The 15,719-nt window shown below is 42.4% G+C and overlaps 1 protein-coding gene across 1 annotated transcript in view; it reads right to left on the bottom strand.

The window, feature by feature from the left end:
* The window catches only part of erfl1 (Ets2 repressor factor like 1), a 48,309-nt gene that overhangs the window by 23,466 nt on the left and 9,124 nt on the right, over positions 1-15,719 (bottom strand). Inside the window, exon 2 of the mRNA XM_030750770.1 lies at positions 10,068-10,224. The gene's annotated coding sequence lies outside the window, so the exon portion shown is untranslated. The remainder of the gene's footprint in view (positions 1-10,067; positions 10,225-15,719) is intronic.

Genomic DNA, 15,719 nt, shown 5'->3' with positions numbered 1-15,719 from the left:
CTAAGCATAATCCCAGGGTGATCCACAATTTCACACTGTAGTGCAGAAGTTAGCAATGCTGCAAACCGACCAGAGATCTGGAAGACTTAGCAATCATATCTCTTCATGGATTTTTTCCACTATAGCAGGATGAGGTGAATGAAAAGCAGGGTGGTTTATGTTTTTGTACAATGACAATGAGTCCATATGCTTGAATAATAAAATTTGGAGAGTCTTAGGGTCTAAGATGCATTGTTCCTCTTTTTTTTTCCCTCTCCCCGCTGGAAGGTAGATTTAGCTATGTGGTCAAATGAAAGTACTGGAGAAAATTTTATTAAGTTAAGTAGCGAAGCAGTTCGGTGGGGAAACCCATAATAAACGATTAGCGTGACAAAACTTAAATATCCTCTCCCCCAAAAATAGTTCAACAGGTAATTTATAAATCAGACTTTGTTGGCCAGTCAGTCAACATATTCAACTATAAAATGAAAACATAACTTTCTAATGAACTGCTTTATAAAATGTTATAATAATAAAGAAAAACTTTTATGGCTGAATAAAAGTGTTGAACAACAGAATCAGGGAAATTCAATACTCCAGCCTTGTTTTGAACACTAGATTGTATTATAGATTTGCTTCCAGGCCGGGTTATAAAACATATTCCGCCCTTAGACGAAAACATAAACTTTGATCTGATCATCACAAATTCTAAATTAATGGAAAGAAAGCTACAATAATTTACTGCTGGATTGTGTTCACTTTTCTTTCCTACAAAGAACTTCTGTTGCATCTGTTTGCTACCACTCACAGTCTCTGCTCTGCTTCTACTCTTTCTGCCATCTCTGTCCTGTCACTGATGTCTCATCCCAGTACAGAGACGTCTTAGACTGCTGAATTTCTATTGAAACTACAATACATCCACAGACGCATACAGACATGCACACAAAAATTCAATTTCTCCATCTTTCTATCTGTTCCCCTTCCACTTTCTCAGACACACAAAAAAACAAAAAACAAAATGTACACACACATTCAGTGCCCGTCTGCTCCAGCCCCCGTTGGCTCTCTCTCGCCTGTGTGTGCGTGTCAAATCAAATCTCCACCTCGGTGCGTAGTACACCTGCTGTGATGGCGTATAATGCGCTGCATACAGTGAGTGCACGATGACGGATTACTGAATTAGACCAATAATGACAAGTGACACTTCTGTTACCGCTCCCTGAGCCACTGCAGAGAGCAGGAGAGAGGTGTAAATAAAGAACAGACACAGCGACAGAGAGAGAGAGAGGGAGGGAAGAAGGTGGAAAGTAAAAAGAAACCATGGCACCGAGACAGAGGAAGTCATGGGGATAGATTGGAAATTTGGGACTTATTCTTTAAAAATAAATAAGTTCTGTTTCATTTCATTTCAACTTCTGCGTCCTCTGTGGTTTTTCCCTCTCTCTTTTTTCTGTGACGACATGGTAAATATAGATCAGTACCACAATCTGGTGAAGTCAAACAATGTTTTTCTTAACACAAAGTCCCACCAGGACTTTGGTGAAGCCAAAAATAAAGGCACCATCACAGAACTTATGTGGCGAGGCAAAGATTTTCTGAGAAGTTTAAATGTATTTTCTTAATAAATATACATGAAATGTAGAGCAAGGTAATTTGTGTGTCCACTTTTTCTGGACTTGAGTAGTGTATCTGCATGATGCCCTCCCCCACCTCCATGGATCCAGGTCTCCACAGGCCTGTGTGCAGGATACTAAACCATGCCAAATGAGGAAGAGGAGGTACAACTCTAACTGGGATCACATGAATAAATCAGCCTACCACCTGGTGCTTCTGCACCGGGGAAACACAAACTAGAAAAGTGCATTTACAGAGAGATGTACACAAACTGATGCATTAATTTATCCCCACACTTATGCAGAAGAGAAGGCTTACAAGTAAAGTAGGAATGATAGAGGGAACCAGCAGCGTCTGTCTCTGTTTTTCATCTGGAGACAGACTTTATGATATGAACACCAATGAGAGCATTTGTGTTGGTGCTCTGTCGACGTCAATTTAACTGCAAGGCTCATCATCTTGTCTCCATTGTCTCATAATGGAGAATCACCGGGGAATATAACCCTGCCAAGTCATGTTTGGCTTGTAAGCTCAAAGGTGCGAGTGACTTCTATGGCTTATACCTCTTGTATATGCTCTCACTTCCCAAAGAAAACAGGAACGGGGACCAACAATGCTGGAGATGGAGTGAGCACTTAACTGGGACAAACACACACACACACACACACACACACACACACATAGTAAGAAATGGGGAGACAGTGGAAGCAAAATTGGAAAAAGAGAGTGAGGGAGCAATAGGGGCGCACAAAGGAAGGAAGACAGAAAGAAATATTGACAAAGCCTAGATATACACATAAGTCACCCGACACGACCCGCCTGCTCCCTGTATTTTATAGAGCCGCTCTGCGCTGTCGGAACAGCATGACAGGCCAGTTCCTTCAGCGGAAAATATGGTCCCTCTCTACCCTCCCGCCTCTCGCTCTGCTATCACTCCTGTTTTCTGTCTATCCCACCTGATATCATTCTGTCACCTCTGCGCCGGGCTCTTTTTTCCATCATCCCCCTATTTCTTTGCTCCCTGTTCTTGCGTTTTTATTGGTGCTCTACATTCCACCCGTCATGTTTCACTCCTCCATTTCTATCCATCTTCCTGTCGCTCTCTTAATCCCCTCTCATTTGCTCTCCTCTGCCCTCATCCCTCCCGTTTCTCTTCCCGTTCTCCTGAAGCCACTTTTGCGTGCTGTTCCATTTCCACCTACTCTCTCCGTTTCCCTCATTCTTCCTGATTCATTTCCTATCTGCTATCCGTTCCATTCATCCCTCTCTCCTCTATTTGTGCCACATACACTGCTATCCCTCTCTACCCTCTGGCTCAGCTATCTCATCTCATGGTTTTCCAACAGTATTTCCTCTGACCTCCCAGGTTTTTTTTTCTCCGTGGTTTTAAGTTCATCTGTCTCTCTTCCACCACCGTAAACTTTATCCATTCATTTCTTCAAACTCAGTACTTTATCTCAGCCTTTTCACTTTTGCCCTTTCTTCCCACAGCTTCTTTCTCCTTCCTTATGGAATTTTTTTTTTCTAGCCTCCCTTTTCACGTTTTCCTGCTATTTTGCTTTTTATGCTTGTGTTCAGAGGTTTCTTCTCGCTCCCTCCCTCCCTCCCTCCGTCCTTTCTTTCTTTTTTCCCCTCTTTTTCTTTCTTTCACCTCTCTGCCTGTGCATTCCAGCCGGCCCTCCCTCTCTCATCCGCAGCCTGAGCACAGAGCCCCATGTGTCGGAATCAATTAGGGCTGAGAGCCGTCGCGGCCGTTCTTTCACGGAGGTAAATATTAAACTGCACCAAGCACCGAGGAGGAAGAGAGGGAGAGAGGAGGGGAGAGAGGGAGCCCTCCGTCCCTAATCCACCGCATCGATCAGGCGGGGATGAGGGTAATATATTATTTTGACAAGATACGATCCTCCGACGCGCACCGCTATCCCCGGCGATCGATTTCTTTTTTCTCTCCTTTTTTCTTTCCTTTTCTCCCCCTCAGTGAGTGGGACAGAGTTTGTGTGTTACTGTGTGTGCGTATGCCTGACATAGGGTGCGCGTGTGCATTTGTGTGTTGTTGCCGAGCATCCTGGCGTGTGTATGTGCACTGGAGTGTGGATGGGTGACAATAGGAACAGCATTAGGAAATGTGGAGAAGAGATGAGGATGGTGCTGCTAGTAGGTCTGCGCTTTTACAAACAAGCTCCTGTCTAAACAGCTAAATCACATGCTCAAGATGGATCATTGGAGGAATCTCGGAATTGCATTTTGCCTTTATTTTCAGGGGTATATGCACAGAGCAGCATACAAGGAGGGATTCAAGATTCCAGTTAGTAAGAGAGTTAGTAGAGAGCTGACCTATTGTAAAGTTAAGTGTCCTCCCCTGCATGGTCCCCTCGGCTCCTTTGCCTCCCCTCTATATCACTTTGTAAACTGTGTCTAAATGCTAAATTCCCAGATCAATTTTTTTTATTCATCCTCTCCCCCATCATTGCCCTCACTCTGGCCCCTGCCTCTGTCCTTCTGCAACAGCTTCAAGTCCTGCTGTCCTCCAGTGATTGAGGGTGTCCTACCAACCTCATGCACATCTACATGTGTATTCGTGGCTGGCAGTGTGTTTATTTGAGCATTTCTGCGCAACTGCAAAACAGGTCACTGATTTTCACACCACACCTTAAAAACAATGGTAGACTTTGCTTTTGGAGTGTAGAATTTATGATTTAATCCATAAATGTGTTCATTTATGGATTCATTGTATATTAACACAGAATCAAATTAGTCTGTAACATCAAATCTGCTGAGAATCAACAGCCAAGTTCCCCTGGGGAGCTTTTAGGCACTCTTAGCCATTTTAGTTTACTGCTTTGTTTCTCCAACTCAGACTTCACCAACCCTGGCATACAAGTGTTATAATAAAAGGTAAACCTGTAGTTATTATTTTTCAGTTTACTTTAATGCTTTATGCTTCTCTGTGTCTGGACCTTTATACAATTATAGTTTGAGATACCTGTTTAGGGATGGTTATATATTTAAGGTAATCTATACAGAATAGCACAATTTTTCCAAGCACAACATGCTAATAAAATAAAAATACTAAAGTACTGCATGAACATATTTGATGCTGTATGAGAGCACTCTTTTACATGGATACACAGTGACATGTAAAAGAGACAGAAAAAAAAAAAAACCCTCTCTGTCCTTCAAGGTTAAGCAGCCCTGCGACTGTGTCAAGACTGTGCACAATTATTCAAAGTCTATAAATGTTCTAAAAAAAAAACATGCTTATGTTTTATGTGGATGTCACATTTCAGTTCCAATCTGTCCTTTTGAGTGTTATAGTGACACAAATGCACACAAGTCATGCACACACCTTGCTGCCCAACAAGTTTCCTCTCCTAGAAAGCTCCATCCAAACAAGCATGGCAACACCTGCTGGGTTCTCCTCCAGCTCATTCCGCGCTCTCTTACTCCTCGTCTCCTACTTTCTCTGTTTCTACCTGCCGCGACTTAGTTTTCCTCTATCTTTCTGTCCGCTCTTGCTTTTATTGTGCCATTTTCTGCCACTTTGGTCCAAGAAAGGGGGGCCGTAATGCAATCTCTCCCCCTCTCTGTCTCCTGCTGTGAGGGAGAGTAGCTTGGCCTGTGTGCTGGGCCAGGGAGAAGGGGGAGGGATGGGGTCAAGGTGAGCTCTAATACACTATTGATCCGCCCCAATTGAAAACCTGATGGAAATTTTACCCCCACCCCCACCCCCCCTCATCCTTCCTAGTACCCCCCCACCTCTGTTTTTCTCCCCTTTCCTTTCTTCTACCCCCCCCCCCCCCCCCCTCTTCCTATCTCCCACTCGTCTCTTCCCTTATGTCTTTTTTCCTTTCCTGTGTGTATCCTCCCTGGTGTCTAGCGTCTTCCTCTTTTTCAGTGTCTATCCCCGTTCCCTCCAATCTGTTTTCTCTCCCAGCTGAATGTCTCTTTCAACCACTGACCACTTTCTCTCCCTTGCTATCTATCTCTGTGCTGGGCAGCACTCTGCTTCCATGTCTTTTAAACCGTGTCTCTAATCATTTCCTCTCTTCTTTTCTTCACTTTTAGGTCTCACCATCTCCCCCTTTTCAAGTCTGTTGCCTCTCTTTTTCCCTTAAATCCCTCGCTGCCCCACCCCTCCCCACTGATTCCATCTCTTACACTCTTTTTCCCCTCATCCCCCTTTCTGAGTGTGCATCAGATGGTCCATTTCTCTCTAACCCAGTGCATATTGATCCCTATGGCAGTAGCATGCAGGGTGAGGGCTGTGAGGACCACTGCTACAGTGTATTAAATGCCACAAACGCTTTGGACGTGGGCCCTGAGACACGCCTCCCCGGCAGGGCCCTGTCAATAGCTGCTCCCTCCTGTCAACAGCGGCCAAATGGCCTCTCAATCTGTGACTTGTGATGGTCCACAGATTGGTACAACTGCAATAGATGTGCCACAGAAAAATTGAGATAATCTTAAAAGTAGAAAAGCCAGGATAAAACATAAAATAAAATAAAGAGATGTGTATAAGTGCATTTTCTCAGTAATGGCTAGGTTCTTTTGAAAAACATGTGCATTCAGGACTGATGTAAGTCAATGAAATCATGTAAAACCATTTCCATTCAAATATCTAAAATGTTGCAAACAAAATCTATGACCTGAGTTTTCAATTTGCTACATTCTTTGCCTTAAAAGACTTCATAATAACATGCTGTTGTCCTGCAGTTATGTGGAACAGCAATTATGTACGTAGTTGAGTGTGCTGTATACCATTCGAGCACATCAAACAAAAGAAGCACAAACACTGGAAAAGCCTGAACAATAGAGATGGCAGCAACAGAAGTAAACCTTTTACAGCTACCTATTACTTTCCCACTTAACAAGACAGACCACAACCTCTCCCTCTCTCTGACTCTATGCAGAGTTGGCTGCTATCACCGCACTGCTTGAGTGGGAGATAAATGGAGTGAGGGTGTGTATGTGTGCGTTTGATTTATGTACTGTTGTGTACGTGTCAGACAGCCAAGCTATCAGGACCACCATCTCCCAATAGACATAGAAACGCTACAGCAAGTGGAGGGACCCCTCTGCTGACCTCGAGACCCCTGATACACATCTGGAACAACGGAGTACACCCAGCGGGGATTGGAGGGGTTCGTTGCAGTAGGAGGAAGAGGAAGAGGAGGAGGAAAACTCTTCATTGTTCCTGTGCTTTTCATTTTCATTCAGAAGAGTCATCCACTTTGTCTTTCACTCTCCTTCACTCTACCTCTGTCTTTTTCTCCTCTTTGCCCTTCGCTGTCTTATGTTGACTGCCGCTGCACTTTTCACCTTAAATTCAACTTTACATCTCTCGTCCGCTCACACAAAACAAATCTCACAGGTAACTGAGCTATAACACTCAGACTTCAGATGTTAGTTTCTGTTAACAGAGTCTGGAGCTACTCCTGTATGATCCTAATGTCACGGAAAATCCGTGGTTTGATCAGAAGGGAATGTGTATTAGTCAAAGGATGCAGGAGTATATGAAAAGCCATGACAAAACTTCAGGAGTACCTTCTGAAAAAAAAAATGACTTCACCTTGTACCCTAACCTGTGACCTTTGACAATTTTTAGATTTGTCTAATTTTACATCATAATCAAATACACAGATTAGAATATTCTGTCAGTGTTCCTGTTAGTAATTCAGTATACTCTGCATGCTTGTAATTTGTCCTCTAGCTGGCATCCAGAGTTTAGATACCTGTTTTATTTTCCCACTTTTCTCTTTCAATCACTCTTTTCTTGTCTCTCTCCCTGTCTCCTCTTTTCTTCCCCCATCTCTTCACCCTCTCCATCTATTTCTTTCTCTCTAGGAAGGAATCAGTCTCACCTTAATTGCTCTTAAATCGGATTAATGACTGACCGGGGACAACTTGACTTAATCTCTCTTCTAGTAAATCTCTTCCTCTCCCCTTTTCTCGTACATCACTCTTATACATTTTATCCTCTCTTGCCCCCCCCTCCTCTTTATCTCTTGTCCTCTCTTTTTCCCACCTTCAGTCCTCACCCGCCCTTTCTTTTCTCCTGCTGTCCCAGCATCTCTCCCCTCTTTCACTTTGTCACCTCCTCCTCTTCCCCTTTTCCTGTCCATCCTTCTTTCTCCTTCTCTCTCCATCATGCTCCCTGAGAGTCAATCATTCTTTCATCTTTTTTGGACACACTCTGTCATGCATCAGCTCTACTCGTCATCCGGGTCCCTTTATCATTCTGCTCCTCTTCTTTGCACATTCTTTCAACAACTTTTTATCACCCTTTAACTTCATCATCCTAAAATTTGCCAAAGCCTCTTTGGCTCGACTGTCACTCTTTCTCTCGATCCTCTGCTTTCTGTGTATGTATGTCTGTGTGTGTCTTAGTCTCACTACAAGGTTGCCCAGTTGCAGAGCGTCGTGCATGTGTTAGTCCACGTCGATGTGGTCCTGTCATTGCCTCCTAAGTGCTTTGGCAATACTACGGATCTGCTGTCATGCCAGTTCAACTAATCTCAATTGAATTACATTGAACTTGTATTGAGATGGAGATAAAGGACATGAGTGTGATTTCTCAAGGAGCTCTAGCTCTCTTGCACCCACGTGAGAACAAACCAAAATACACACGGCAAGCAAATCACATTTATGCACACACATTCAATACATCCCTTTTGGTGACAGTAATGCTATTTGGTTTGTGTAACTAAATGGGATATATGCCAATATAACCACAACAAGAAATAACAAGGTGCTAACAGTTCAGTATAAAAACAAGTGATGACATGTCCTACTGAGGTGATCTTTGTTAAGGGTATAAGGGCAAAGAAATTGTGCCCTCTTCCAAACCCCTGTAGTTCAAAAAAACTGAAGGAAAAAAGAGGCCAGCCTTGTGGACAAAAGCTCATTTTCCTCTTGGTTGCACACTGCTGCAGGCGGGCTAACATGCCACAGGAGAATTCAACCACTCATACACCTTTGTTTTCCTCAGGTTTTTCTCAACTTTACACACAGAAGCAGAGCCATAACTGAGAGAGAACCAGGATTTCTGTCAGCCCAGAAGGCATGTGCATGGCCTGTCCAGCCTGAGGCAATGTTCTGTGATCTGAGAGCCACAAAGTCATCCATGTCCTTTGATTGCGGCAGACAAAAGCATAATCTGTCATTTCCAAATGCAGGCACATTTGTTCACCTTCCAGTTTTGCTTGGAGTCACTTCCACATCTCTTTCTTTCTTCCATTTCTCTGTCTTCTCGCGAACTCTTCCAAAGTCCACTGCCCTCCACACCCCCCCCCGGCTCCCAACCTCTCTGCATGCCCATCTGCTTCACAGCGCTCCTGTGCTTGTCCTTTCTCGCTCTTTCTCTCTCTCACTGAGCAGTCAGGATTAAGCATTTATCTCGGTGGTCCTCCTTTCGGCCCTAAACACCCGTGAGGATGATAAGAGTCGCTGGGATTTGTCAAATTGTGCGCCATTGATTAACTGACCTTTCACGCCTGCAAGTCTCTCAGCCACTCCACTAACTGCCGACAGGGTAGATAGAGAGATAGATGGATACATCTGGCTGTTATTATTGTGTACAAGTTTGTAGTTACCAGGTGTGGCAGGGAGAGACGACAGGGGTATGTGGGCCACAGGAGGGGGTGGGGGGGTGAAGAAAGAAGGAGTGTTTGCAGATGATGGAAACGATATCGAGGAGTCCTTCAACTGCCCTATAAGGCTAGGCGAGTAACAGGTAGAATCATGTCTTCCAGCAGACAGTAATGAATATCAAATGATAAATACTAAAACACAAATTTTAAGGTGCGCCAAGAATGTAATATCAGACGGGAAGAATTGGGCACAGAAGAACCAAAGGAACCATTCAGACATTACCTGGATGGAGGGCAATCTTGCACATGGCCAAGGGTTACTGGATGGTGCACTGGACACCTTTGATTATTTATAGACAGGTCCATACCACTTTGTCAATGACACATTTTCAAAATCAAAAAAGAGGTGTTCAGATTTCTTTCTTTTTTTAATTCCAGTGCTCAGTAAAGTAACTGAGCAGGTCAGCTTTGCAGTGTTTGAAAACATACCTATACATAATGTCAAAATATTTTTTCATACATTTCAGAGGTTATTCCACTGTGAATCCTTAAGAAATAGTCATTGCAGGAGGATCTTAAAGATTTTATAGTGTAGAAAAATATCTTTAAAATGTTTTAAATTATATTTCCAACTGTAATGCTTTAAAAATGTATCTCCACAGGGACTCTCTATGTAAACTACAGTTTCATTTTTTTTAATGAGCAACAAATAACTCCACCTATTGGAAAAAACATGTGGATCTTAAGAGACCTCAGAAATGAAAATATTTTTAACTATTTTAATTATTATACGAAAGGGCGCGATTTTAAATAGCAAGAAAATGCAATTGCAGAAGAGAAGCAAAGGAAGAAAGCAGAAAACTGAGGCACTCGGAGTTCACCCACCTGGACCTCCGCGTCGCTCCGCCTCAGAGATGCACCTGAGGCCGAAGCCCGATCGCCGTCTCAAGGAATGGACTTGGGAGTTTCTTCGCTGCTCCGCGTGATCCTACCGGAAAGAAGGAGACCAGGGCGAAAGTGCCGCTGTCGCACGAAGGCGTCACTGATAAACAAAACAAAACAAAAATTTTCATTGTGGCTGGAATCCCTTTAAAGCACAAGTATGCACGCGGGATTACTCCATTCAAATAATGAATTAAAATAAATGAAGTAACAGGAAAGGTGGCGCTTTGGCCCAGCTGACTGGAGTCGATCCTGGGGCTTGTATTCTGATGTTTTCCCGCAGGACCGCTGCTGTCTCATAGAGCACAGATCAATCACCTCATTTACTCCTTACTGTCATACAGTAACTGTGACAGCAAGAAGGAGGAAGAGATGCCACTATGAGCTTATAATACTCTCATAATGACTTCGTGCGTCTTTGTCACTCATTTGTGAACGACCTTATCGCACTAAACAGCATTTGCTCGTCTCCTCGAGTTGGTGCCTCTGCAATGTTCCTATAAAATCTTTATAAATGATGTATATTTTGCTATATTTATACTAAAGCTTCCTGAAATGTAGGTTATAAGGCATTTTAACGCACAGGATTTGTCGGCACACAGAACGGATACAGGACCTGAATGCAGTTCGGCGAGAGCCTTTGCTGTCTTGTTATCGATATATGAGAAGCTTGCTGGAAAGGATATTGACCGCACTAACTAGCCGCACTTTGATCATACGAAATTGCTTTCCAGATGACAACACATTAAGGATGAGAGCATTTTTTAAAAATCAAACCCGCCTCCCGCACCTGTCAGAAGTTTCTTCTCCGAATAAGATGGAGATGAGGAGAGGTGCGAGACCCCATAGGTGGACTGTCTTGGTGAATAAAAGGAAGTCAATAGTCTATTTTAGAAAAGAGGAAAGGAAAAAGACGAAAAAAAAACAAAAAAAAAACAAAAACCAAAGAAAAAGAGGAAGGGAGGGTGCATCCAATATCCAAATTCCGTATCAAATAATTGTGATCATAACCCGAAAAGAAAGTTAGATATAATTTAATTGATATAGAAAAGAGACGTTTAATTTATAAATAACAACAGCAATACAACGTGAAACGGATAAATGCACAGATGAAAAAGGAATTAATATTTGTGTTTAGCTTTTCTTTTAGACGAAAAGCACAACAGCATATGCATATAGTTTTTGTGTAGAATAAAAAACAAAATAAAGAAATCTATAAATTTGAAAAAATTAAATTAGAAAACGACTGTCTTACCAATGAAGTAACATAATCGAGCAGTGGACAATTTGGAGTTCAAACCAAGCTGCTTTGATAAAATAAAGGAGAACACGTTATTCGTTCGATATAATAATAATAATAATAATAATAATAATAATAATAATAATAATAATAATAATAATAATAATAGAAAAAGGCCCGTTGTTTTGAAACGAAAACTCGCAAGTTATTATTATTATTATTATTATTATTATTATTATTATTATTATTATTATTGAAATATTGAGCAGACAAGTTCCATCAGGAATGGAGACATATTCCTAATTGGTGTGTGAACTGTGTGTATAAATTAACATGAGCGTTAAAGTGCTGATATTATAACAAATTGGACACATTAACAAGTTCAAGCCGCGCAGAGGTGAACATTAAGGAGGGGAGGGTGAGTGACGTCGGGAGAAATTTCCCCGAATGGCATTTAATGTCGGAAACATTTCCAGTATTATTATGTTATTGTATTGACAGCAGAGAGAGAGACGGATGAGGCGACGGACAAGGAGTGGCACAAAAAAAAAAAAGCAGCAATATTATCTAATTACTGAACTCAAAGACGACACCAAAGAGAAGAGGTTCAACACGTTGGTCTGAAAGTTCACTCACAAAAAACACAGGAAAGAAAAAGAAGTGGCGGAGGCCACGGGGCTAAAGCAGAAAAAATACATAAACAAAATCACCTGCCACAACAAGAAATCGATTATTATTATTATTATTATTATTATTATTATTATTATTATTATTATTATTATTATTATAGCCCCTACAATAGGCCTATTTAAGGAATTCCTCGTAATTTGAAAAATAATTTAAAAAATTTTCCTCAAATGTAAAATGTTTTTCTCAGACACAAACACGCAGACACACACATTAAAACTTTTTTTTTCTTTTTTGAGGCATGAATGTTGTTAGAAATGAGTAACTGACGCCAGGAAAAAAAAAAATCATTGGATGGGGTTACGGTGGATCCATTGATCGATCTCTTAATCTGCAATAGTTACATGCATGTATTGATTTACAAACACTGTTTATCTGGAATTATACTGGCACAAATAATTGATGGAGTACACCCACGGCGCACATAAATATGCATCAAAGTTGCAAGAGGGCAAACACCTAAAAAGAAAACAGCATATGAGGGAGAGACCACCAAAATCAAATAAAGATTATTCCAAATATATTTTTTTAAGCTCGACTCCGAACTGTATCGATGCGCCCACTTCTGAAACAAACTCCCGTGTGAGTCTGAAAACACATACTCACGCGCGCGCGCGCGCACGCGCACACACACACACACACACGCACATCACTGGCTTCACTCTGGCTGGAGCAAACTTCAATATTTTTCTTTGGTGAACACACTGAAGGATGGTCACAGAGAGCAAACCATTTCTTTGCTGCTTGGTTGTTGATTTATTTATTTATTTGCCAGCGTGCGTTTGAGCAAAACTGGGAATAAACTTGAACAACTTAAATGCTGGTAGCCTCTACGGAGAAACTAGGAAAGTCCGACAATCCAGAAAGCTGGCTCCGACTTTAAGCGGAGAAATTAAAGAAAACAAAGGTCAAACAATTAAATAAATTGAAGTAAAAAATCAAAATATTACCACGTGCAACACGTGCACGTCCCAAAGTTTAACGACGGAGCACAAGCATGCAGACAGCAAGACACCCCCCACCCACCCCAAAAACTTCGCACAGGCGCACACTCTAACATATTTATAAAGGTGAATTAAAACGAGGCCACTCACACATACACACAAACAAATGGACCAGAGAGAGAGAGAGAGAGAGAGGGAGAGAGAGAGATGCACCGGCTGAGGTCTTGTGCAGCTCGCTGCGTGTGAGTGGCTGTTTAATTGACTGATTGATAAGGCTGTGTGGAGGTGAGATCTGGACGCCTTAACAAATAGAGACATTTAAAGGCTAATCCGGGCCAACGCAGACAGCTGAACGCATCGAAGTGCGCCCGAACAGCCGAGGCTTTCACACCTAGACACATGCACAGGAGAAGTCGTCTATTTAACCACCTTCCTGGTGTGTGTGTGTGCGTGTATGTGTGTGTGTGTGTGTGTGCATGCTTGCGCGCGCGCGCGTGCTCTTGCAAAAAATGCAAGTAGCATTTAAAGTTTCGCAATGTTTCCAAGACAAATAATTGTCAATAACGGTGGCAAAAAGCGCCCGCGTTAATTACGCACATCCCAACTTTTTCTTACAAGATTACACTGCAAACTGAATGCAAACATAAATTTCTCATAATAGCAAAAAATGACAACCATGAAGAATAATATTGCCCAGCACAGATGTATAATGACATACTTTCGAAAACACTCACTACCGGACTACAACCCCAACTTTTTTCCTCGAGGAAAAAAGAAAAACAATTTAAAAAAATACTAAAATAAATGTCTATAAATATTATAAGCAATACATAAAATGCACAAAGAGGAATACATACCTCCAGTGTGATTTTTTTTTTTTTTTTTTTTTAAGAAGTGGTTTTCTCACCGGCGACCAGTCTATCCACACGCATTCACTCTGACGGCGCACCGAGCCAGCGACCGGAGAAGCAGCTCTACTACCAGCCTGAACCCGGGAAGGAGAGCAGAGGGAGGGGGGAGGAGGGAGGAGAGAAGGTGTGCGTCTTTCTCTCCCTCTCCTCTCTCTCTCTCTCTCTCCTCTCTCTCCCCTCTCTCCCTGTGTGTGTGCGTGTGTGTGTAAGTAGTTAATTAGTAAATCCCTATTCGCTGTGCCTCGGGTCGGTTTGTTTTCCCCGGTCGACAAGCCGAGAGGAAAGAGAATTTGAAGTAGGATTCGACCCGTTTCCGCTCCCGTGTCTCATATATGAGGTCTGTGTGTGTGTGAGAGAGAGCGATTGTGTGTAGTGTAATTGTGTGTTTGTGACTGTGCGTTTTTTTCTCCCTCTCTCTCTTTCAGGGCTCTCTTTGCCGCCACAAGAGGAACCCCTCCATCGCATCTCCCCCGCCGGCTTTGAAGAGTCACAGTACTCACCACCACGTTGACCTGACCCTAAAAGTTGCTCACATTGAATTGGCCACCAATTCCCCAAACAAGCAATGAAAGTGGCCACTTCAGGGCGTTTCCAGTGCCAGTGCGACTGGAGACTGATGTGCCTGACAGTGTTTTCTATGACACAAAAACCTTCCACCTAAAACTAAAGTTGGATTGAAGTCTGAGACTAGAGGAATCACTGTGATTTCCTATGTGGAAAATAAAATGCTACCTAGACAAAGCAATATTATCTTCTTTTCCAATGAATATAAAGGAAACCTTAAATGCCACTCACTAAAGGTCGAGCCCCTCATGTCAGTCTGGCTTAAGTAGACCACCAAGAAGAAAAATTTCACTGCTGTCCCTGCAGTAAAATCCACATTACAGTGAAGCAAATCGTCTTTCTTCAACTCATGGCTTCCATCAAATGCCTGCATAAATGAAAATCACCTATCTGCACACACATGCAAAGCAGCGGAAAGAATGCCCCAGCTCTTGTGCAAGTGAATCAACTCTGCCCTTAATAAACTTTAATTATCTAATTGATCCTCAATAAGCAACTTAATAATCAATTAGGTAAACCAATGGAACTCACTTGAGTGCAGAGAGCCAGAGCCTATGACAAGGGTATTAGAAGAAGAAATAAAGGAGAAGAGGTTGGAGATGGAGGGATGGGGAAGAAGCTGAAAGGCACACACTGGGATCTACAATAATATGATGAGCCCATTTCACTCATTGCAGACGGTTTCAAGGGTTGATTGATTTAAAAAAAAATCATCAATTAAACAAAAATATTATTAGTTTCTGCCCTAATTGCCAAATAGAAAAAGCTCTATTTTGTACAAACAAAGACACACACATGCACACGCGCACGCACGTACGCACACACCCACACACACACACTCCATACAATACATTCAGATAACGACACGCGGACCTCTTTATCGCCCTCTGGTGTCCACTGTTGATCTCAGCCTTCTATTACAGCTTGTTAAGCCTTCCAGTAGACACCAGTGGCTCTCAACTTTTTTGGCTGGATTTTTGGCTCACACTGCACATTACACAATGCTACAATATAAGTGCATTTGCTTGTGTGTATAGCTTTTGTTTTCAAGGTATATCTTCTTAGTGTGGATGTGGATGTCAGGAGCAAGGACACTCACACACTCTGCAGATGAAAGCTTTGCCAGTACTCTTAGTCCCCTGGGGGTCACGCAATATTGATGTGACCACTGGTGTATGCTTGCGTGCACTGTTGGTGCATGTCAGTGCGTGTACATGTATACAGCATCTATTGGATTTGTACATGTCAC

This window comes from Archocentrus centrarchus, chromosome 16 (assembly GCF_007364275.1).
Source record: "Archocentrus centrarchus isolate MPI-CPG fArcCen1 chromosome 16, fArcCen1, whole genome shotgun sequence".
NCBI classification, from domain to species: Eukaryota; Metazoa; Chordata; class Actinopteri; order Cichliformes; family Cichlidae; genus Archocentrus; species Archocentrus centrarchus.
The sequence above is the reverse complement of the archived record's forward strand: the minus strand, read 5'-3'. Positions and strand labels throughout refer to the sequence as shown.